Source organism: Herpailurus yagouaroundi, unplaced genomic scaffold (assembly GCF_014898765.1).
Source record: "Herpailurus yagouaroundi ecotype Mexico unplaced genomic scaffold, PumYag 194, whole genome shotgun sequence".
Taxonomy (NCBI): domain Eukaryota; kingdom Metazoa; phylum Chordata; class Mammalia; order Carnivora; family Felidae; genus Herpailurus; species Herpailurus yagouaroundi.
In genome coordinates, this window is record NW_024412425.1 from 7134005 (window position 1) to 7158777 (window position 24773).

General features: G+C 45.4%; 2 pseudogenes; both read right to left on the minus strand.

The window, feature by feature from the left end:
- Nucleotides 1–11380: 11380 nt before the first annotated feature.
- LOC121011659 (uncharacterized) lies at nt 11381–11484 on the minus strand (annotated as a pseudogene).
- A 907-nt stretch (nt 11485–12391) lies between these two features.
- On the minus strand, nt 12392–12543 carry LOC121011657 (uncharacterized; annotated as a pseudogene).
- Between the last annotated feature and the right edge of the window lie 12230 nt (nt 12544–24773).

Genomic DNA, 24773 nt, shown 5'->3' on the forward strand with positions numbered 1-24773 from the left:
ACTGGCTACAAATACCTTCAAAACCACGCTCCCCCTGAGAGATCAAAACAAATGTCAAGTCTGTACCATTTCCATTCCTCACCTGACATCCTGAGCAATCTTTGAAGATCTTTTCCTTGCACTCAGGCTTCCTTTTCGAGTGTGTTTCTTCATCTGAGCAGAGCCCTGCACTTTGCCACTTCAGAGTCTGAAGGTGGCTCCAGGGTCATCCCGGACACGTTCCTGCTTCTGCTTTGGCCACACGCTAAAGCTCTTGACAGAAGTCCAGCCCTAGAAGCTTCTTGCATGGGCTGGACATCTGCAGTCTTGTTTAGCTCGCCATTCCCAAATTGTGTTCAGGGAATGGCGATCAGTGGTGAGATAGTCACCACTGCCACCTGTTACAGCTGGGGAGAAGGAGAGACCGGGTCAACTTTCTTTACCTCCCTTAACCGACCAGGTAAGGTTTTGTTCCCTCTGTGAAGCACCTCTTACCCTCCTCATTGTTCCCTGGAATAGAGTTTGGGAAATGGTGGTTTAAGATGACGCCAAATTTATTCTTTGCCCCAATGATGAGGATTGATCCTGTGCTGATGTGCATGGACTAACTCCTTGACTCCTCACAAAAATCCTAGGAGGCAAGGGGCCGAGGGGCTGCTATTGGGTCCCCCGTCACACTGCGGGGAGTGGGACTCTCAGAGGTTGGTAACGTGCCCAAGGTCACATGGCAAGGGCATGGTAGAGCCAGGCTTTGGTCTGTGCACTGTTCCCCCCCCCCCCCACCGGGGGGGGTGTGGAGGGCCGGAGCACGTGGCCACCCCACTCTTCTGCCTCCAAATGGGCCATCCCAACTCATTTCTACATCACCCGACAACCTAGGTTCTGCTTAACAGGCTCCGGACACGAGGCCGAGTGGCTGACTCGGGAATGCTATTGACCCGGGTCCCGAATACCACGTTCCTCCTTTGCTTCTAGAGGCCTCCCAAGATATACGGAGTGTCTTTTATCGCTGCCTGCATTTGTTCGTATTCTCAGAAATAGCTAGGCCAAGTGAGGACAACGTGTATGCTGCCGTAGAGACCTCACGTCTCCACAGTACCTGCAACCCTGCCATTGTCCCCTGGCTATTCAGCTTTGTCCTCAGGGACAGAGGCAGGGAGTTAAACAAAGGCTGTGTGGTGGATCAACCTTACACCAGCTCCTTCCATCCCTTAAATGATTATAGTCCCTGTTAGATGCTAACTCTGTCTTTTGATGCGGCATCCTTTTTATTAGGCTATATAGAATGCGGCTTTTAATATCAGCGTGTGTCTTACATACATGTTCTGAGACCACATAACGTTAGAAGGTGCTGGAAAGAAAAAAAAGACGCCGGGATCTTAAATGCGTCCAAGTGCCTTTATGAGATGCAATCAACCATGTATTAATTCCCTCTATCCATCATTAGTTGAGTGGTGACAATATATGCAAAAGAAAACGGAACCTGGGTAGTAAGTTAGTGAAGAGGTTTTATAAATTAGATTATTTGAGTATATGATTCCTCAGATAGAAGGATATTGTCCAAAGGGCTCTTTAATTATTATTCACTTCCTTTGGTGCGTGAGAGAATATTGTCAGGGCCACAGGAGCACTTCACTGCAGCTGGATTAAAGGAATGACTGGTCCTAAGGCTGCGTCCACACTGGCACAGTAGGCTGCGGGGAAGGCATTTCTACCACTCAGTGCTAGGTGGGTGCTTTCGAAGGGAAGAGGTGTTTGCTGATGTGGTCAGTGCCCATTAATGGCTGGACGATTGTCCTGAGCATTCTACCTCTGCAGGTGCCCGGGCTGCCCTGGGTCCCAGTCTGCCTCTTCGTCAAGGGCATGTGCTCTGGCCAAGTGAGCTAACACAACCATCTCTGCCTAACATTTAGCCTGAAGAATCCCAGCCATCCCAGACAACTTTCCACTTTTAAAAACATGTGAGTTCTAAGAATAAAACCCAAAGAAAACAGTAACAAACAAGAACACCCTGATTTCTAGTCCTTAGATTCCTCCCGCAGGTGACTGACTTACTGCTCGTGTTTGCTTAAGTGCAAATGCATCGGTGACGGGGTGCTGGAGTGCCGTGCTGGGGTGTCTGGGCTCCCTTACTTGGAATATATTAAGAATGTGCCCACTTTTTCTGATGAGTTTCTGGAATGATGTAGGTTGTGAAGAAAAGCTGAACTGAGAAGTTTTCTCGAAGGGGCGGTGGGAGATAAGGCCGTTGCAGTGTCACGACTGGGCAACGTGCCTGAGACCCCTCAGAGCAGGGCAGGAAGGGGAAAAGCAAATTTGATAACTTTAAAAGTCGGAATGGACCTCATGGGGAAAAATCTGATACCCTTTTTGGACTCCCTTGAACTTAATGCATGTTTACTATTTAGAGTTTTAGTTATGCATTGTGGGGGAGGGAAGTTGGGGAGCCCTGTTCTCTTTCTCATAATCTTTCTGGGGCTCAGACATTCCGAGCGTCCATCTGACACTGGGAGAAGCTGCCAGAGACGTCCCTGCCGCACTCCCCCTCCCCCCTGCTCCCCACTGGGCCCTCTCCTACTCTCTGCTTCTGTCTGCAAGGGGTCTCAGGGCACAGCTGGCCAGCTCCTACTGCTCACTGGGAAAGAAAGAGAGAGTGAAGTTTCTGAGTAAGGTACAGACATGTTGGACCACTCTATTGTACGCCTGAAGCTAATATAACATTGAATGTTAATTATAATTCAATAAAAAAAAAAAAAATCTGATGAGTGGCCGTGAAGGAGGAACAACAAAATACCGGGAGATTTTATTTATTGTAACTGAGCGCCTCCACTCCAACTTTGTTCCGGGTTTGTGGTTGCCATGTTTACTGACCCCACCCATAGGGGTCATTCATGGAAATCCGCACCCTGCTCCCCACTGGCGTTCTGGGCGGGGCCTGGGGACACCATCGGAGGTCTCTGCATATGCTACTCCTGAGCATTGTGATTTGGACAAGGAATTATCTCTTTGATGAACCGTCTATGTTAGCCAGACAGGTGAGGTATTAACCTATCTTATTAAAAAGGATCTTCCCGGGGCGCCTGGGTGGCGCAGTCGGTTAAGCGTCCGACTTCAGCCAGGTCACGATCTCGCGGTCCGTGAGTTCGAGCCCCGCGTCGGGCTCTGGGCTGATGGCTCGGAGCCTGGAGCCTGTTTCCGATTCTGTGTCTCCCTCTCTCTCTGACCCTCCCCCGTTCATGCTCTGTCTCTCTCTGTCCCAAAAATAAAATAAAACGTTGAAAAAAAAATAAAAAGGATCCTCCCTGCCGACATATGGGGTAAATGGGTGTTGGATGAAGAGGGGCGGGAAGCAACATCCACTTTTGCCACCTGCCCTGCCCCCACAGCTTCTCCGCTGATGTTCTGTGATCCTCGGTCTCTCCTTAAAAATCAACATTCTTGATTATGCACAATCACGATGAAAAATTTAGAACACGCACCTAAAGAAAATTATAAAATTAAAATCATCTGTAATCTCAGCATTCAGAGATGGGAACTCAACCTTTTGAAGTGCATCATTCCATTGTTTCCTATGCACATAGGAAATGTTTCCTATGCACGTGTTTCCTAGACATAGAGATATAGCCACGTCTAGATTTCTGTTTGGAAATGAATCACAGTTTGCATTCAGTTCTATTATGTGGACTTTTCATTTAATACGTCAATGGCTTCCCTTGCTATGTTCAAATTCTTTTGTAATATATATTATATATTCACTCACTATGTCATGATTAGGATTTTGGTCACAATCAAAATCATGATGATTATAACATTATTTTTACTGGTTAATAGTTGCCTATTATGCGGAAATGCCTTCTGGTTGAACATTATTATTGTATAATAAACTTTCGTTGATTTCAAAGAGGTGGACTATTTAAAATGTTCATTGGACCCTTGTGTTTCTAGTTTTGTGAATTCCTGTCTTTTATCTGGCAATTATTTTCCCATGTGATTTGTAAAAAATGTTATGTTTTACAAGCATAATTTTTGTTTTAAATTTTAGAGAGAGAGAGAGAGGGCGTGCGTGAACAGGGGACAGGGGCAGAGGGAGAGAAAGCCTGATGCCCAGCATGGAGCCTGATGTGGAGCTCGATCCCACGACCCTGGGATCATGACCTGAGATGAAATCAAGAGTCGGACACTCAACCAACTGAGCCACTCAGGAGTCCCACAAGTGAAAAAAAGAATTTATGTTGCAATATGTTTTTTATTAAAAAAAATTTTTTTTTAACGTTTTTATTTATTTTTGAGACAGAGAGAGACAGAGCATGAACGGGGGAGGGGCAGAGAGAGAGGGAGGCACAGAATCGGAAACAGGCTCCAGGCTCTGAGCCGTCAGCCCAGAGCCTGACGCGGGGCTCGAACTCAGGGACCGCGAGATCGTGACCTGGCTGAAGTCGGACGCTCAACCGACCGAGCCACCCTGGCGCCCCACAATATGTTTTTATTTAATGTTATCAAAACTTTGTTATTGCCAGATAGAGCACACATATAGAAAAGTACACTGAGTAGAAACATGCAGCTCAGTAATAATCCCACGTGAAAACCCATGTAGCTGCCATCCAAGCCGGTGATCTGAAACCTTCCCATGTTTCTTCCCGCCCATTGCCCTCTCTTCTCCAGCAAAAGCAAAGCAAAGCAAAACAAAGCGCTATATTAACTTTTATGGCATGAAGGTCCTTGTTTTGTTTTACAGTTTGCCACTCAAGCATGTATCCCTAAGCACCTTCAGTTTTGTTAGGTTTTTGAACTTTATAGAATGAGACCATGCACTGTGTTCTTTTCAGTGTTGTTGGGTTTGTAGATGTAGATCCTTCCTTTTCATTGCTCTGCAGATTTCCCTTTTTTTTTTTTTTTTTTTTTTTTTTTTTTTTATATACAAAAAAAAAATTCATTATTCTGTGGATTGGACATTTAGATAACTTCCAGTTTTTGGTGCAAGGGCTGATGTGCCCAGCAGTATTCTTGTATGTGTCTCTTGGTGCACATACGTGTGCATTTCTTTTGGGTATGTAACTAAACTGGTGCAAAAGCATGGGTGAATTCAGCTTGGGTATATATTGTACAAGCATTTTTCCAAAATGGTTGTGCAATTGATACCCCACTCAGAGTGTATGAGTGTTCCTGTTGTTCCATATCCCCAACAAAACATAGTATTGTTAGTTTTTAAAAAATTTTTAAATTCTAGTCATTGAGGTGTGTGTCCAGTGGTATCTGCTTGTGGTTTTAACTAGCATTGCTTAGATGACTGATGAGGTAGGACACATTTTCACGTGTTTATTGGCCATTTGGATATCCTCTGTTGTAAGAGCCTGGTCATGTCTATTCTGGTTTTCCTTTTTCTTATAGCTCTGTGCTTTTGGTTAACAGTTCTCTGTTAGTGTTATGTTTGACAGATACCTTCTCCTGATCTATTGGTTTTTTTCCCCTTTTGGCGCATTTTGATTAACAGAATTTCTTGTTTTAATGTAGTAAAATCTACCGTGAGGTCCTAAAGACACTCTCCTATATTGTTTTTCATCAAGCTTTATCAGCTTGCCTTCTATCTAGATCTACACTCCTCGGGGAATTGCTTTTGGTGGATCGTATGAGGTAGGCATTAATTGTTTTCCTTAATAAATATCGAGTGGTTATATTGTCATCTCCCTATGACTCTGAAGTACCATTTTCCCACAAAACAAAGATTTCTAAAAGCATGGATCCATGCATGTTCTTTATTTTGTTCTCTTGATTAATTGATCTGTCCTTGAACCAAGGCCATGCTGTTTCAGTTAGTGTAGCTTTATAATAATATCTTGATATCCAGTAGAGGAAGTTTTTCTTCCCTTTATTCTTTAAGACTGTCTTCTCTATTTGCATTTTCAAATACATTTTGGGATTGGAATGGTGGGAAGAATCCTCAAATGGCCCCAAGATCTTGCTTGTGATGTTCACACCCTGTACAATCTCCTCTCCTTGACTGTGGTCAATAAAATATGGCAAAGGTGTTGGGGTGTCACCCCCATGATTAGGAAATACCTACACACATAACACAGTCTTAAAAAAAAATTTTTTTTTTAAATTTGTTTTTGATAGAGAGTGCACACATATGAGTGGGGGAGAGACAGAGAGAGCAGAGAGAGAGAGAATCGCAAGCAGGTTCCACACTGTCAGCGCAGAGCCTGACGTGGGCCTTGATCTCATGAACTGTGAGATCATGATTTGAGCTGAAATCAAGAGTTGGATGCTTAATCAACTGAGCCACCCAGGAACCTCTGGTCTTGCTAGCAGAAAGTAGAAAGGCTCTTCTCTTGGCCTTGAAGAAACAACCTGCTATTATATGAACTGACTATAGAGAAAAACATGTGGCAGGAAATTAGGCAGCCTCTAATGAGCTTGGAAGAGAACCCTGATCTCCAGATGAGGACACATCCTGGCCAGCACTTAGACTAGATCCCTGTGAGACCCTGAACAAAGGCCCAGCTAAGTTGTGCCTGGACTTCTGATTCTCACAGAATGTGAGATAATGAGCATGTGCTTTTTAAAGCCCCTGATTATGTGGTAACTTGTTTCATGGTGATAGAAAATGAATACAACCAGCTTGTCCAACTTCTAAAACAACAGAAAAACTAACATGGTTGAATTTTTTATTGGGATTGCACTAGATATACATTTTGGGGGAAGATTGACATTTCTAAAAAACGGAATTTCTAATCTATGAACATGAAATATCTCCAGCTTTTGTAAATTTTTATCAACAATGTATCTTAGCTTTTTATATGGAGCTTGTCACCTTTTTGTTAGACTTTATTACATTTGATATTTACTTTTATTGAGGTTTGTTGTAAAGGATGTTTATTAATTTTGTTTTATCTTTGTGACTTAGAAATAAAAAAGCAACATTTTTTATCTCGAATGTAGCGATGTTGCTAAATTCATGTGTTCATTTTTACCAATTTGCAGATTCTTTTGGATTTTCTGTGTCCACAACTACTTACTTTCCAACTCATGTATTTTTTTTCTTTCTTGACTTACTGTCAGTTTTGGAAACAACCTTTTGAAAGCTGGTTCTTCCATCCCATCTTGCTGAGTCGTGGGCCACAATCTTTGATTGTTCTCTGGGCCTCCGTTTCCCAATGGTCATGGCTTAGTAATTCTTCACTATTTTGTTAGCTTTGTGTTTCCTTAGTTTTCATTTTTTAATACACCACCTAGTTTTTCTTGTTGCTGGAGAGACTGTAGAACAAATAATCTATTATACCATTGTCAAAAGTGGAAGTGTCACAATAATTTAAAAAAATGTTTAACATCCTATTGAAGTATAGTTTATATACTGTAGTATCTGGAGATTGTAAGTGTACAATTCCAATGGGTTTTAGTAAATGTGCAGAGTTGTACAAAAATAATCACAAGCCAGGGGGCACCTGCGTGGCTCGGTTGGTTGAGCGTCCAACTTCAACTCAGGTCATGATCTCACAGTTTGTGGGTTCGAGCCCCGCGTCAAGCTCTGTGCTGACAGCTCAGAGCCTGGAGGCTGCTTTGGATTCTGTATCTCCCTCTCCTCTGCCTCTCCCCTGCCCACATTGTCTCTCTCTCTCTCTTTCTCTCAAAAATAAAAATAAAACATTAAAAAAATAATCACAATCCAGTTTTAGAACATTTCTATCACACATGACTATTTGCAATCAAATCCTCATCCCCAGCTTTCAGTCCCAGATGACCACTGACACATTATCTAGCACTAGATTTGCATTTTCTATAAGGTCCATTTAAATGGAATCATACAACACGTAGTCTTTTGTGTCTACCATCATCTCACCATAATGATATTGAGGACCCTTCATGTTGTTTCACATAATGATTTGTAGTTTTCAGGGTCCACGTTTTGTAGTAATAGTTTTATAGTTCCGGTGTGCAAATCTTGCACTTCTTTGGTTATTCCTAAGTACTTGTTGTGATACTATTATGAATGAAGGTTTTTAAAAATTTTATTTTGGATTTTTTATTGCTAGTATATAGAAATACAGTTGATTTTGTATATTGATCTTGGATCCTGTGACTTTGGTGAGCTATTTTATTAGTTCTAGTAGCTTTTAATGTTTTCCTGAAAGAGATTTACTCCTTCCTTCCCAACCTATATGCATTTAATTTTTCTTTTCTTGCTTTATTGCATTGGCTAGTCTGCTGCAATGGTGAGTAGAAGTAGCAGTAGACATCTTTGCCTTATTCCAGCTCTTAGGGAGAAATCATGAAGTTTTTCATCATTCATTATGACATCAGCTATAGGTTTTCATAGATGCCTTCACTGGGATTAAGGAAGTTTCCTTCTATTCCTGGTTTATTGACAGTGATTATCATACATGAATGTGGATTTTTGTCAAATTGAGGAAATTGGGTTTTTGTTCCTTTACTTTATTAATATTAATTGATTTTCAGATGTTAAACCAATCTTGTCTTCCTGGGATAAATACCACTTGAAACGTTGTATAATAATCCTTTAAAAATGTAGGTCAGTTAATCAAGGATTAATTAATATTAATTTCCACCAAGAGCTTTTTGTACTTTTATTAGTAATATTGATCTTTAGTTTTTTTTTCTTGTGATTTTTTTTTCTGACCTTGATATCAGTGTAATACTGGCTTCAAAGAATGAGTTTGAAATGTTTCCTCTTCCTATATTTTCTGTAAGATTTGGTATAGGTTGGTATTGTTTCTTTAATATTGGTAGAATTCATTAATGTAGCCATCTGGGTCCAACCTTTTACTTGTGAGATATTTAAATTATTAATTCAATTTTTTACTTGTTTTAGTTCTTTTTAGACTTTCTCTTCTTCAGTCAGTTTTGGTAATTTGTGTCTGTCTTGGAAATTTGTTCATTTTATCTAAGTTGCTTAACTTTGTTGGCATAAAGTTGTTCATAGTCTGTCTTGGTAATCCTTTTAACTTTTATAGGTTTGGTAGTTGTGAAACATTTTTAATTTTTTGGTAATGTGTGTATTGTCTCTCTTCTAATTGGCCTGTCTTGATAATGGTTTATCAAGTTTGTTAATCTTTTTAAAGAGTCAGCTTTTTATTCCACTGATTTTTTAATATTTTTCTCTTTTTCCTTTTCCTTGATTTATGCTCTAACATTTATTATTTTCTTTCTTCTTCTTGATTTGGGTTTAATTTGTTCTTCTTTCCTAGTTTCTTAAGGTGGAAACTTGGAGTCTGTATTTGAGTCTTTCTTCTCTTAATTATGAACTTTTAATACTATGAGTTTACCACTGTTTATTACTTGCATTCTACACATTTTCATAGCTTTACTGAAACATAATTGATGTGTAATAAGCTGCACATATTTAAAACATGCAATTTGATATTTTGACATGTGTATAAATATCGAAGAATCACATTCAAGGTAATAAGCGTTTCTGTAACCTTCAAAAATTTAGTGGTTCTTTGTAACCCTTCCACCCACTCTTCCTTGTTGCTTCTGATTTTTCTGTCCTGTTATTCTATTATTTAGAGTGAATTATTGAAATATCCAACTATAATTACTGAATTCTCTATTTCTTCTTTCAATTCTGTCAGGTTTTTCTTCTTGTGTTCGGAGGCTCCATTATTAGATTCATACACATTTACAACTTTTATACCTTCCTGATGTGGTAAACCTTTTTATCATTATGAAATGTCTCTTTTTCTCTAGGAACATATCTTGTCTTCAAAGAGATTTTGCTTGAATTAACATAGTCACTTTAATTGTATTGTTTACATGCGATATCTTTCTCTATTCTTTTACTTTGACATATTTGTATTTTTGAGTTTAAAGTATGTCTCTTATATGTAGAATATAATAGAATCTTGCTTTAAAAATCCAATCAGAAAATTGCTGCCTTTTGTTTAGAATTTAGCTCTTTCATATTAATATGATTATTGATAAGGTTGGATTTACATCTTCCATTTTGCTATTACTTTGCAATGTCTCATATATATTTTTGTCCCTACTCTATTGCATTATTTTGTGTTAAATTAACATCTTAGTGTATCATTTTTATTCCTCTGTTTAAAACATTTTTTTAAATGTTTACTTATTTTAGAGACAGAGAGAAAGAGCACAAGTGGAGGAGGGAAGAGAGAGCCAGAGACATAATCTGAAGCAGGCTCTGAGCTGTCAGCATAGAGCCTGATGTGGAGCTCGAACCCACAAACCGTGGGATCATGACCTGAGCCGAAGTCAGACACTTAACTGACTGAGCCGCCCAGGTGCCCCTCCTCTTTTTTTTTTACACTATGTACTTTTTTCAATAGTGGTTGCTATATGGCTTTAAAATACACGTATTGAGGTATCACTATTTTAGGCTATATTCATTATTCTGGACTCCGCATTTCTTCCTATAGATTTGAATTACCATCTAAAATCATTTCCTTTCATCCTGAAGAACATCTTTTAGTATTTTGGCAGGTCAACTACCAACAAACTTTCTTAGTGTTTATCTAAGAATACATTTAGTTTGCTTTCATTTTTGAAGCATTATTTTGCTGGATATAGAATTCTTGATTGACAGCTTTAATTTTCCCCTCAGCACTTTGAATATGTGCCTTTTGGCTTCACTGCCCTCTGGCTTCCATTGTTTTGGAGACAAAGTTAGCTGTTACTCATTTTGTTATTCCTCTCTACACGCAGAGTCATTTTACTTTGATACTTTCAAAATTTTTTGTCTTTCAACAGGCTTAATACAGTATATTTATCCTATATTTGTTGTAAGTTTCTTGCATCTGCAGATTGATCTTTTTCATCAAGTTTGGAAACTTTTTGACTTTTTGGGAACTTTTTGGAACTTATTTCTTTGAATATTCTTTTGTCTGTATCTCTCTCTCTTCTCAAGTTTTGAATTCCCATTCTGTGTCTGTAGGCATGCTTGATGTCCTACAAGTCTTTCTGTCTATATTAAAAAATTTCTTTGTTCTTCATGTTGGACAAGTTCTATTTTGCTATTTTCAAGTTTACTGATTTTTTATTCTGCCATCTCAGATGTGATATTGAGCCCATTTGGTGAATATTCATTTGATTATTGTACTTTTCACTATAGAATTTTCTTTCATTTTTATTCTATTATTTAAAAAAGATTTATACTCTCTCTTTTGGTTCTTGGTTTGAGTCATTGTATTTTCCTTTAATTCATCAAAACAAATTTTTATTGAGATGATACTCATATATGTAAAATTAACTATGATACTCACATATGTAAAATTAACTATTTTAACATATACAATTCATTGGCATTTAGTACACTTACAGTGTTATTACAAAACATTTCATCACTCCAAAAAGAAATTTTGTACCCATTATGTGGTTGCTTCCAACCTAGTCCCTGGTAACCACCAGTCTGTATTATGTTTCTATTAATTTACCTATTCTGGGAATTTCATATAAATGCAATCATATACAATATTTTGATAAGAACAGATACTACACTTGATCTTAGCCAAAAGGCCGAGAAGCGATCATATACAATATTTTGTATCTGGTTTCTTTGAGCATAATTTTTTTTGAGGTTCATCCATATTATATTTCATTTCTCTTTGTGGCTGAGAGATATTTCATTGTGTATATATATATATATATATATACATACATACATATATATATATATATATATACACATATATATATCTCACAGTTTGTTAGCCATTCATTCATTGATGGACATTTGGGTTGTTTCCACCTTTTTATTATCGTAACTATTATAACTATGACCGTGCATGTCCACGTGTTTGTGTATGTGTTTTCAATTCTTTGGAGTATACTCCTAACAGTGGAAAATGCTGGGTCATATGGTAATTCTAGATGTAGCCTTTTGGGGAATCACCAACGATTTTCCACAGTGGCTGTACCATATTACATTACCATCAACAATGTATGAAGATTCTAATTTCTCTACATCCTTGCCAATTCATCTTAATTTTTATGTGAAATGTGAAGTGTTACCTCATTTTCTGTTGAGCTGTAAGAGTTCTTTATATATTCTGAATGCTAGAATATTATTAGATATATGATTTGCAAATATTTTCTCCCATTTTGTAGGTTGTCTTTTTACTTTCTTCATACTCCCCTTTAATGTACAAAAATATTTAATTTTTATGAAGTTCAATTTACCTATTTTTTTTCTTTTTAAAAAAAATTTTTTTTTTCAACGTTTTATTTATTTTTGGGACAGAGAGAGACAGAGCATGAACGGGGGAGGGGCAGAGAGAGAGGGAGACACAGAATCGGAAACAGGCTCCAGGCTCTGAGCCATCAGCCCAGAGCCTGACGCGGGGCTCGAACTCATGGACCGCGAGATCGTGACCTGGCTGAAGTCGGACGCTTAACCGACTGCGCCACCCAGGCGCCCCTACCTATTTTTTTTTTTTCTGAGAGAGCACAAATGCAGCCCCCACTACCCCAAATTATGCAGTCAAGTTTCCCACATTTGGGACAATTATAAGGGTCAGCATATCTGAAGTGCACTGGGTAAGCCTTGCCACCTTCCTGATCATGGAATCTCCCCTGCCAGGTGGGTGTATCTATTTATTTATTTTTTCTTTTGCTGCTCATGCCTTTGGTGTCTTATCTGAGAATTCAAGATCATGAAGTTCAAGATCATGAAGATTTCCCCTGTGTTTTCTTCTAAGATTTTTATGGTTTTGCTCTTATTTTTAGGTTGCTGGTCCATTTTTGAGTTAATATTTGCATATGGTGTGAAACAGGTTTTTCCTTTAATTCTTGAAACGTAGTGTTCTTTAATTCTTTGAACATATTTATTATAATAGCTGCTTTGAAGTCTTTGCTAAATCCAAATTCAACATCTGGGCCAACTCATCATTAGTTATAATGATTCTTATTTACTCTGAGTATAGTTCATGCTTTCCTATTTTTTGACATGTCTTGTGATCTTTTGATTGAGAACTGGACATTGTAAAAATTTATTGTAGCAACTCTGGATTGGGGTTTTTATCCTGAAGGTTTTTTTCTTTAATAACTTGCCTGAACTTAATTGGTAGAATCTGTCTTTTAAGCATGTGTAGCCAGATGTACCTGCTTAGTTTTTAAATTTTTTTAATGTTTATTCATTTTTTGAGAGAGAGAGAGAGAGAGAGAGAGAGAGAAGAGAGGCAGAGAGAGAGGGAGACACCGAGTCTGAAGCAGGGTCCAAGCTCTGAGCTGTCAGCACAGAGCCGTATGTGGGGCTCGAACTCATGAACCACAAGATCATGACCTGAGCCAAAGTCAGATGCTTAACTGACTGAGTCACCCAGGTGCCCCGTTTTTTAAATTCTTATTTTTGTTTTTTAGCTTGGCTTCCCAAGAGTAGCCACTGTATCTGTGTCGATTCGTAGTCAGCCAATGATTAGGAAGATGACCTCACATGTCTTGGGCTCTTCTCTACACCACACTCTGCAGAGTGATTTGTACTTAGGTCGGGGAGTGTATTTCATGTCTAGGCAGTTTTCAACTTTTGTCTTAAGGTTTAGTTTTCATTTCTTCTGCGTTCTCTTGAGTCTTACCTGCACATGCCAGTGGTTCTTCGGGCAGCCACAGATGTGTGGGTAGCTTATTTGGCTCTTCCAGTACCTTCCTCATTACATTTTTGGCCATTTCACCCGTCATCTCAAGTGGGGCTGCAACCTTATATGAACAAATCTGTGTTTATTCCCCCATTAATTTCCTTCTGAGTTTGCACTTAAAAATTGTTTTAATGTTTATTTATTTATTTTGAGAGAGAGAGAGAGAGAGAGAGAGAGAGAGAGAGAGGACAAGTATAAGCAGCAGAGGGGAAGAGAGACAGAGAGGGAGAGAGAGAATCCCAAACAGGATCCATACTGTCAGCGCAGAGCCGGATGCGGGGCTCGAACTCACAAACCGTGAGATCATGACCTGAGCTGAAATCAAGAGTCAGACACTCAGGTCCCGCCTGAGTTTGCACTTTTACTGACAATACACCAGGTACAGGTTTGCCTTCCACTCCAAAACAGGTCAGCCCCCTTTGTCAGAAGGGATGATGGATGATGGTTTTCACAGCCAGCTTTGTCCTGAGAAATTACAGTGCTGACTGATGTGGGAAGGTGGACGGGGGAAGCCCCAAGGAAGAAAGCCACAGACTTGCACTGACTCAAAGTTCTAGCAGGTTTTCATGGAGACCCACTTCCAATTAGTCGTTTATCTTTGGTCAATTCCCAGAATTCTTAACAGTTTGTATTTGGTGACTTTGTCCAGTTTTGTATTTGTTTTATGGGGGCAAGAGATTGCTGGTATCTCTTCTCCATCGCGGCTGAAGTCCTGCTACCACAATTGTTTTTAAAAAAAAATTTTTTTTTAATGTTTATTTATTATTGAGAGACAGAGAGACACAGAGCGTGAGGGGTAGAGAGAGGGGGAGACACAGAATCCGAAACAGGCTCCAGGCTCTGAGCTGTGGGCACAGAGCCCGACGCGGGGCTCGAACTCACGAACAGTGAGATCATAACCTGAGCTGAAGTCAGTCGCCCAACCAACTGAGCCACCCAGGCACCCCAACACAACTGTTACTTGTAAGTTTGACTTGTTCATTTTCACATGGTCAGATATATCAATGTTTTTTCTAGTGTCATACTTAGGATTTATTTATCCTGAGATTACGTTGTTAATTAACAGAAATTTTATTCTACAATATCATGGCTTAATTTACCATTCAAATGTTTAGTCCTTCAAATGTATTTCTTTCTTCATAAAGAAATAGGGCTCTAGCTTATTTTTCTCTTTGTTGTTAGTTAGCTGTCCCATCCAATTTTTAAAATAATCTCTTTTTTTTCTGCTGATTTGAAAAACAACTGTCTGAATATTTGAGTGATATGTCTGCTTACTTGACTTTCCATTCCATTCCATTCATTCATTTCTGTTTAGAGTCTTTGCTGAAAGTGCCCCAGTTTTAACTATTACACCTTTAGAATAGATTCTAACATAAAGCGTGATGAGATCCCCCTTCCTGCCTCCTACATTTCTGGTCTACAAGGGATTCGCATTTTTCACACTACAGAATTAACATGCATTCATTCATGCACCCGCCCCAACGTGCATTCCTTCATGCACTCGTCCATTCTTTCATCACACAGCTGTGTTTCGAGCTCGCGTTGCACGGGGCACCTGCCATGGTGCCAGGCAGCGCAGCGACCAGGGATGTGAAGGTGAGCCACAGCAACATGGTTTCTGCCTGGCCGGGACTTGCCTTCTAGCATGGAGGCAGGGAACAAAAGTAAACAGACACATTAAGAACATAACTGAAAATCACAACACTGGCTGTGCAACAAACATCCGAGGTGGGGAGGTGGAGGATGGCCGAGGGAGCCTGTGCTCACTGTTATGTCTGCAGGTCTGGCAGCAGCCACGCAGGAGCTAAACGTCGGGTTTTGTTTCCGGACACTTGTCCGTTTGTCCCGGCACCGTTCATTCTAAAATGTCTCACTTTCCCACGTGGGTGGGGGCGAATAGTCCGAGCGACGAGAAGGGCAGGGGCGCGCACACGCTGCCGTGGAAGAGAACCCGAGGAGCGGCAGGAAAACCTGCGTGGCCGGTAGCTGGCACGTGGGAGGGCTTGCGAAGGGGCAGGAGGTAAGCAGGCGACAGGTCTTGCCGGGCCTTGTGGACCAGAGAGGGAAGTTGGGAGTGCGTTCTTAGTGCAGCGGGAAGCCCTTTAAAGTTGTCTGCGGGGCAGTGATGCGCGGTGTTTTCCGGAGCCCTCTTCTGCGGCGGGGGAGGGGGGGGGGAAGGGCTGCAGGAGCAGGGCGGGGGTGGGCGGAGCACCGGTGAGCAAGCGTGGTCGCCAAGGGCCAGTCGAGGCCGTGGCAGTCCGAACAGGAGGGGAGGCGGGGTGGCGGCCGGGGGCTGGCTAGCAGGTCCCGCTGCTGAGCCAGACGTGGGGCAGATGGAAAGGCAGGTGAAAAGCCTGGGGACAGTTCTGTCCCCCTGCAGCTTCTGGGAACGGGCCTTTAGCTAGAAACTGGAAAAGGACAGAGGAAAAACTTCTGCTCAGGCGGGCTGCCTTTTTTGCAGGCAGCTTCCACCCTGAGGTTGGGGTATAAGCTGCGTCTCCGGGGCTGACTGACGCGGGGATGTGGCACACTTCATTGACGATCCGCCCGTGTGGACGGTGAGGGAGCGACTCTGAGCCTCTCAGTAGGCCTCAGGCACCAGGACCGGGAAGGGCCAAGAACGTAAGCGAAAAGCCGATCGGTGTGCGAGGAAGATGTAAACAATTGACAGAATGTTATGGGCTGCACAGAAATGTCAGGGTATTCAAGTGGGTGTCTGGGAAAACAGAAAGTTGCAATCTGAAACGATGAATAAGCCACTGACAGTTGTCACAGAATGTGTGAGAGCATGTGTGAGCAGCGAGGAGGCCGAGCTGAACTCTGGGCGGCACGCAGCGGTGCGCGTGGCACCCAGCCAGGCCCTCCCGCGGCCCGGGATGGAGCTGAGATGCTTGCCCAGGGTGCCCCCGTTGGGAGGCCGCCACCTTTCCGGCCCCGTGTCAAGGTTTGCTTCCCCGCTGGAGTGGGAATGCCATCGGGGCAGTGTGCCAGGTGGCCCCGAGATTCCTGCCCCTTAGGGGGTGTGTGTGTGTGCCCTGTGACCCTTCCCCGTGAACATAGGGTGTGTGTGTGTGTGTGTGTGTGTGACCCCTCCCCGTGAACGTAGATGTCACTGTGATGTGCTGTATGGAAAAGGTGAAGGGGTTTTGCAGATATAACTGGTCCCACGTGACTTGGTTGTGAGTTCATCACAACGGAGCTTATCCTGGGTGGGCCTGACCTAATCAGGTGAACCCTCTAGAAGAGGGTCTAGAAGTCAGGGACTTGAAGCAGCAGAGAGAGGCTCTCCTGTCAGTCTTGAAGAAGCGGGCTGCTGTGTTGTGGAGGAGGGCCACAGGGCAGGGAATGTGTGGTGGCTTCTAGGTGCTGAGGGCCTCAGCCCTACAAACACAAGGAGCTGGGTTTCTGCCGACACCCAGTGAGCTGGGAAGGGAACCCTGGGCCTCAGTTGAGATCACAGCCCCGGCCATCACCCCACTCCTTCTACCTGTCAGGCCTGACATGCTCCCACCTGGCCTTTGGTCTTGGCCTCATTTTCTCACTCCACTCTGGCCATCCTGGCCTTTCTCTGTGTCCCCCGATATGCCAGGTTCCTCCCTGCTTGGCTGTTCCCTCGGCCCGGGTGCTTCCCTCCAGCTCTTCTCTGAGGTGGCTCCTTGCACCTCCTCTCCCCAGAGAGGCCTATTTCGACTTGTGTCAGAAGACAGTCCTGCTCACGTGCGCACCCCCCGCGGGTCACTCATTATTACAGTGACTGTTTGGTCTCCTGCACGACAGTTACCGCTGGCTGAAGTGATCTGGCTGACTCACGATGTACTCACTTGTCGGCTGTGTCGGCTGCTCGAATGTGAGCTGCGAGCTTGCCCGGCCCGCCTCGGTGCTCCCGCAACTTAGCGCCATATCCTCGGTACACGGCAGGTGCTCAGATAGCTGTGCGGAGACAGGTTGTCTTGCTTTGTGTCTTCGTGTCCCTGCATCTAAACAGCTTGGCTTGTCCTCGATGACCTCAAAGGGAGACCTCTTCTGTGGACGCATTTTCTTTTTTTTAAAGTTTATTTATTTATTTTGAGAGAGGGGCGCCTGGGTGGCTCAGTGGATTAAGCATCCGACTTCATCTCAGGTCCTGATCTCGATGGTTACTGAGTTTGAGCCCCGTGTCGGGCTCTGTGCTGACAGCTGGGAGACTGGAGCCTGCTTTGGATTCTGTGTCTCGCCGTCTCTCCCTGCCCCCCCCCCCCATGCATACTCTGTCTCTTTCTGTCTCTCAAAAATAAATCAACATTGAAAAAAATTATTTTGAGAGAGAGAGAGAGAGAGAGCGCATACAGGGAAGGGGCAGAGAGAGAGAATTCCAGGAGGCTCCCTGCTGTTAGCGTGGAGCTCGATGCGGGGCTTGATCCCATGAACTGTGAGATCGTGACCTGAGCAGAAATCAAGAGTTAGATGCTTAACCAACTGAGCCACCCAGATACCCTGGATGCATTTTCAAAAGTGGACTGTGGCCATCATTGTAGAGAAGAAGATGGAAGGAAGTCTGGTAAGGGGGTGATGGCACATTTAGCAGCAGGGTAGAGGGTGGTGGAGCTGAATATTCCCCAGGGCACTGGGTACCAGCCCCTGTGCCCTTGACCTGCAGAGCTCACAGCTCTCGTTTCGGGGTGGGGGGGGGTGTCTGGGGCAACCGTCTCAAATCCCTGAAGGTTGCCACCTTCATAGGCAATGATCTCATTTTCTCAGAGAGCTAAACATGTTTGCCAGCAGTATTTAATGCTGTATCGTTATAGGACAACCAATGGTTTGGATAGGTACTTGGATTTTATTACACAAGAATTTAATTTCACAAAAAGAAAGGTTCTCTTGCTTCCCTCCAGGGTCTGGTGATAGAAGCCCATGAAATGGGACAATTGATAAAATGTTTCAAAATCCTCCTGGTTGAAAACACCATGGACTGCACCTGTTGCTAATCACGTGGGTCACTCACTGGGCCAAGAGTCCTCAACTGACGGCTGTACCTTGTTTTATTTTATGCCAATGTTCTTGGGTGGTCCCAGGGAGGTCAACATTTTACATTGAGTTAAATACACAAGTGGTGCTGCGTATTTTTTTTTTTTTTTTTTTTTTTTGTGACCAGATACATTCCAGTGGGAAACGGGAATAACTCTGGATATCTCAAGGAGGGAGAGATTTCATATGGGGGATGTGATGCTTTGCCGGCCCGGAAGGGCTGGAAGAAAGGCGGTCCGGGAAACGGCTCTGGCTGTTGGAGAGTCGAGACTGCTCGGTACCACCGGCCGTGACCGCAGGTGCCTCCGGCGCATAGCCAGGCGCTTTGTGAGCTGCTGCGAAAGTTCTTATCTGCAGAGTCCACACGCCTGCCCAGTGCTACCAGATGAGCAGTGATAAGGCTTCTGCCTTCTAAATAACTGGGCGAGTTTTTCTCATCCGCAGCATCCAGGAGGTTCCAGAAAATGTAGTTTCTGGGTTTCTAGCCTCCGTGATCCACAGGAGAGCATGGAAGAGGGGGGATAATGGTGCTGTGTTGCCAGCGGACGTCGTGGGGTCCTGAAAGCCACAGAACTCTGTAAAGACTCAGTGTGTGCTTTGTCACAGAGAATGCAGTCAACGCCAATCATCTTTAGTCTCACAGATTAGGAAGTACCCGTTCATTTCTCTGGTCTCATAACCAGATGCCAGGGAAACCAGCGTCAACCCCCTTGAAACATTGAGGAGCTCAGGAGGGCGCGTGATTCCTTGTAAGTGTTCCATCAGATCCCCCGGCTTCATTTCTTACCCAATTTCCTTGGCCCCACAGAGCCTTCCCTGTCACAACAGGAGAAAAGGTGGCAGTCACAGGAATGGAGGGGGGGGGGAGCTGAGAAGCGTCCAAATGGAGACGGTAGGTGCAGTGGACAGTGGCCATGTGCGCTTATATGGCACCCGGGGGGAATCCAGAGAAAGGGATCCTCGAGTGAATCTTGGACAACCCTGTGAAGTTTCAGAGGCGTGATCTATAGCTGTGTATGCGTGTGCGCACCTGCCTGTGTGTGTGTGTGTGTGTGTGTGTGTTTGTGCACACATGCGTGCACATTTTAAGTAACATGCACAGTGCAATAAGGGGAGATTTTCGTTGGGTGGCCACGCCCCATCCTCCAGCCAACAAAGACTGTTCCTACATATCAGTCTCTTCCACTTGTTCGGCTCCTGATTTAGGGTCTGCCTGCTTTCTGAGAACCCGTGAGGTCATGCTCCGTGGGTGTCCAGGAGGAGTTCAGTGTCCCAGCCAAGTCCACAGAGCTCAGCACCGGCTTCTGCCAAGCACATGGCCCTGACCTAACAAAGCCCTCAGGGAGGGCTTGAAGTACTTCAAACTCGAGTTCAGGTTGGCTCAAATATGGAAGCTGGCTTTCTCCTTGCCCAGACACATGAGCCTGAGTTTCTGCTTCAGGTCAGAGGCTGGGGCCAAGTGAGGCACAGGGAAGGTCTGTGTGCTCCCCAGACCGCAGGGAACTCCACGGGGAATGTCTGAAGCGGGGAGCAAAGGGAACCCAGAGGGCCTTCCCTTGGAGTCCAGAAGGGGCTTCCGCAATCTCCTCCATTGAGCCGCCTTCTTCTCCAGAGCAAGGTTGCAGTCACTGAGCACAGGGTTGTGTGCGGGCAGAGGAGACAACATTCGAGTCTGAGGGTCAAAGCCATGCCCCGGTTTTGGACTCCTTGCATGTGAATTTGACTTCAGGATGGAACAGGTGGTCAGACAGACTGACCAACCCACCATGCCTCTATCACCTTGGTACACAGCCCACCCCGGGGAAAAGGGGGTCATGAGGGCAGAGGTATGGAACCCACCGCATTTGTGAACTGTATCATCTCGTGACTTCCTTTTTAAAAAAAAGTCATGCGAAGTTTGCATTCTTTGCATATATGTCGGTATTCGCTTTAGTGTGAAAGAGAATGTGTGAGCCTGATTACATCACGCAAAGTGATTTCGAGGAAGGTTATGTCCCTTTCACTCTGTGGCTTTGTCCCGTGCCTCTCTCGCAGCTCCATGCATACCCCCCACCCAGTGGGACAAGTCCTGTGGTTTGAGAGCCTCTACTGAGGGGGACCCCTCCCTCCCTCCTTCCAGCAAGGTTCGCAGGAAAGGCTCTGGATGTGATTTTTTCAGGGGAGGGGTTGTGTTAGTTGGGGTTCTCCAGGGAAACAGGCCCAGCAGGCGACAGCTGACCCGGGAGGAGGTCATGCTCTCATACAAAGGCCGTCAGGCGGGAGACTTCTCTCTTCTGCTTGGGGAGGGCCGGCCTCTTCATTCTAGCCAGGCCTTCAGTGGGTTGGATGAGCCCCCCCCCCCATATTAAGGTATGTAATCTGCTTTACTCCATTTCTTGATTTTAAATGCTAATCTTGCCCCTAAACACTGTCCCAAACCCACCCAGAATAATGTTTGACCAAATATCCGGGCACTGTGTTTGACAAAATAGTCAGGTTTGGCAAAGATTAACCATCACAGTGGTGTGGAGGGCAGGAACTAGGGATGTCAAGAGTTTCCTGTGGATGACCGTTGGGTTTTACTGGACACTAGAGTCTCAGCCTCTCGTCTCTTATGGGGTCGATGGTGAGGTCCCGTTAGGTGAGCTACATTCCAAAGCGGCCACCTGACCTGGTGAGTGACAGTGTGGGTGTGTAACGATGAAAAGAAAGGACTTCCTGGTTTCTTCTCTGTCCAGGTGGATCAGGCCTGTCCTGTCCCCGGGTCTGAGCGGGGTTCACAGTCCAGAGCCTGAAGCCGACTGCTCTGCTGGGTCTGAGGACTGTTGTCTCTCACGTCCCACAGCAAGTCACGCCCACCCCTGACCCTGACCGAGTCCTGAGCCCCATCTTCTCCCACGCCCCTTAGCCCCGGCTGACTCTGGGGGGGCTTACCAACCCCTCACCCCCATCTGTACCGTTGGCCTGCACTGGGCCCACAGCAGCTCCGGGAATCAAGACGTCGTGGTTCCATCCGGGCCTGGTCCCCGCAGGGCAAGAACCGGGTTTGGGGACCCAGCCTGGCAGGTGGACTCAAGTAGGCAAGTTACCTGAGCAACGGAGCAGTGAACATGACCTAATCAAATGGGTTCTTTCTTTCCTTCTTCCCGGCAAGAAGAAGAGATGTTTCTTTCAACGTGAACCGGGATGGTTTCGGCCTCACACTTCATGTAGCAGCTGGTTGGGAAATAAAACATCTTCCATTTCGATAAATAAGCAACAACAACAACAGTCAGAAAATTAATAACCAGAAAAATACACTCATTTTATTCTACTGTTTCCGGAACAAAACGAGACTCAGGCAGGCTCGATACGAGCCAGGCCTGTGTGGGGGAGTGTGGACAGGCCCTGCTAGGGTGAGCTGGGGGGTCCCCGGGGCAGGTGGGGCAGAGGAGACACTGATGGGGATGGGGAGGGGCCCCTACTCATCAGCTCTCCCTTGAGGGCTCTGGGCCAGCCGACCAGTGGAAGGGGGTGGGGGGGGAGGGTACCAGTCTGCGAAATGGGCTGGGCCAGCCCTCCCGGCCCGCAGAGCCAGCCTTCCAGATCACTGTGACCCAATCCTCCCCCTAGGACTGTTTTCCCCTGAAACGTGGCCCCTGGGAGGTCAATCTTGCTCCTGAGGTTCTCAGCCCCTGCACGTCCAGCCACTTTCCCCACCCCCCATTTCTGGCACTGTTTTCCAGGCTCGTCTTTCCCCGGGGCACATCATGATGTTCACGGGTGCTTTCGACGTACCGGGCTCTGTGAGCAACAGCTGACATGTACTACTGGCTCACTGAAATCTCACAGGCGGATGCTGGTGTTATTATCCTCATTTTATAGGTGAGGGCAGGGAGGCCCAGAGGGTACCCAGGGGAGCTGAGCTCCAAACCTGAGTATCAGGCTCTGGCCAGAGGCTGCCAGCTACTGGGTCAGGGACAGAGGCCTCAAACAAAGTTAAACAATAATAACAATAATAATAATAAATTATTATTTATTATTATACATGAGGGGATCTCAAAATGGGATTAAACACACGGTATATTTGATATGATTGCCTTTAAAAATAGGGGCACTTTTAAGGCACAAAACCTTAATCCCAGTCGCAGGATAATGATTAGATTTATGGGAGTAATGTTGCTTTGCGGGGCACTCACTCCCAGGGATGTGGTTCAGGGGTGCCCTGTTAGCCGAGGCTTGATGAGTGCCTTTGCCTTCCGGGGTTGTCTATGAGCTACAGTCTGAGCGACTGTACCGCCTCCTGGAAAGAAACTCCCTGTCCACGTCCCAGACCCTCCACTGCCCTTCCCTGCCCCCACTCCTTTCCTACATGGATCTCTCTCCCACCCACTGCCCCTTCCTTTATCCCCCAAAGTGACTGTCAGCATCTCATGGCATCTTACCCGCTCCCCAGTCCTGCTGGAATCCTAGCCCTTTCCCTGACTCTGACCCAGGGTGGCACTCCCAGGTGATGTTTTTCTCCAGCGACCAGGCCTGTGACCTGGAGGCGATCACATCAGCGGGGCCGTCATCTCCCGGAGGGCAGGGGCAAGCACGTGCCTGCCCGTGTTCCCTACAGCGCTCAGTGAAGGGCCCTGCACACGTGGGTGCTGAGCAGCTGGTAGCTTGGGTGCCCGGCTGGGTGAGAGCCCTGGGGCCAGCCCAGCGGGGACTTGTCGTCATTCTGCAAAAGTTCTCAGAACGGAGACCCTGTGCCCGGCCCTGGGTGAGGGCTCTGGGGAAAGGGAAATAGATAAGGTGTTGGCCCCATCTTTGGAGTGGGGGTAAGATACATACACCCATACCTGGGACAGAGGGTTCTTTAATGTTTGTGAGGAGGAGAGACTCGAGCCACAGGTGTTCAGAGCAAGGAGGTCCCAGCCGGGCCAGGAGGGGAAGGCTTGAGAAGGCCTCAGGTAGGACCACGGAGGACGGGGCCCTGGGTCTCCCTGGCCCGGAGTGGTCAGCAGGCAGTGCTTGCAAAGGTAAGGCAGCATCGGCCGCTCCTTTGGGGCAAAGGCAGGAGGGGACTCGTACACTTGCTCTTGCCATAGCAGGTGGGGTGACTTTACTGTTCGAGGGAGGGATCGCTAGACCTCAGCTGAGTTCAGGAAGACTGTGGGAGAAGCGGCGTGAGGGGAGGGGTAGGAGTGGAACTTCAGAGATCTGAGGGTTAAATACCCACTGCTTTAGCTGTAAGAATCTGGAGGCAAGAGGGATGTCTGGGGTGAAGGGCAAGCTCAGGGACCACGAGCAGTAGGTTGAACCCTGCTAAGGTTTATTATTTGTGTCCTACACGTGAGGCAATCAAGTCCCACAGAGGCAGAGACCCACCATTGGGAAGGATCTCACAGCCAGTGGGCAGAGATGTCAGGCTTCAACTGTGGTCTGGGTGACCCCTAACTTGGTTCTCTTGACCACGGAACCACCTGCACATTAATGCAGCTCTCCTGCCTGTTTGCAACAGGCCCACCCACTCCCCACCCCGAGACCTCAGTGTTTGCTTACTGTTTTTCTTTATCGGGGGGGCTCCCTAGAAAGGGTAAGAGTAAACTGTCAATATGTTGGCCTATGGCGTTCATTGCCTGTAATGGTGGCTCTCAAAGTGTGACCCCACAGCCTTGGCAGTGGAAGCGCCTGGGACCTTCAGGAGATGAGCATTCGTGGGCTTCACGAATGCTGAATGAGAAACGCTGGGCTGGGGGTTTAATACGCCCTTCGGGTGAGAATTTGGGAATCAACAGCCCGTGAGAATTCAAGCATAGCCCTCCGTCCTCCCTGCATCGCCCTCTCTCGTGGCCCCAGTGGCCCTGAGGATGGGCAGGGGATGGGCGGGGGGAGTCTTGATCAGCTGTGGCCCTGCACCGGCCACGAGGGACGGTGTCAGTGGAGAACAGCCTGGCAAGAGGCCACGGATCACCGTGTGTAATGGGGTCCACAGAGCTGCCACTGAGCCACTGTGGTGCGCTTGAACTTAGGAACCATGAGATCATGACATGAGCTAAAACCCAGAGTTGGATGCTTGACTGATGGAGCCACCCAGGCGCCCCTTCTCACTTTTCTCTTAAATGAATTTTTTTATTCTGGACTAACTTTAGAGCTACAGAAAAGTTGCGAAGGTAACACAGGGTATTCCCACATGCCCCTCACGTTAGCAGCTGACCTTCCTGGGGCACATTTGCC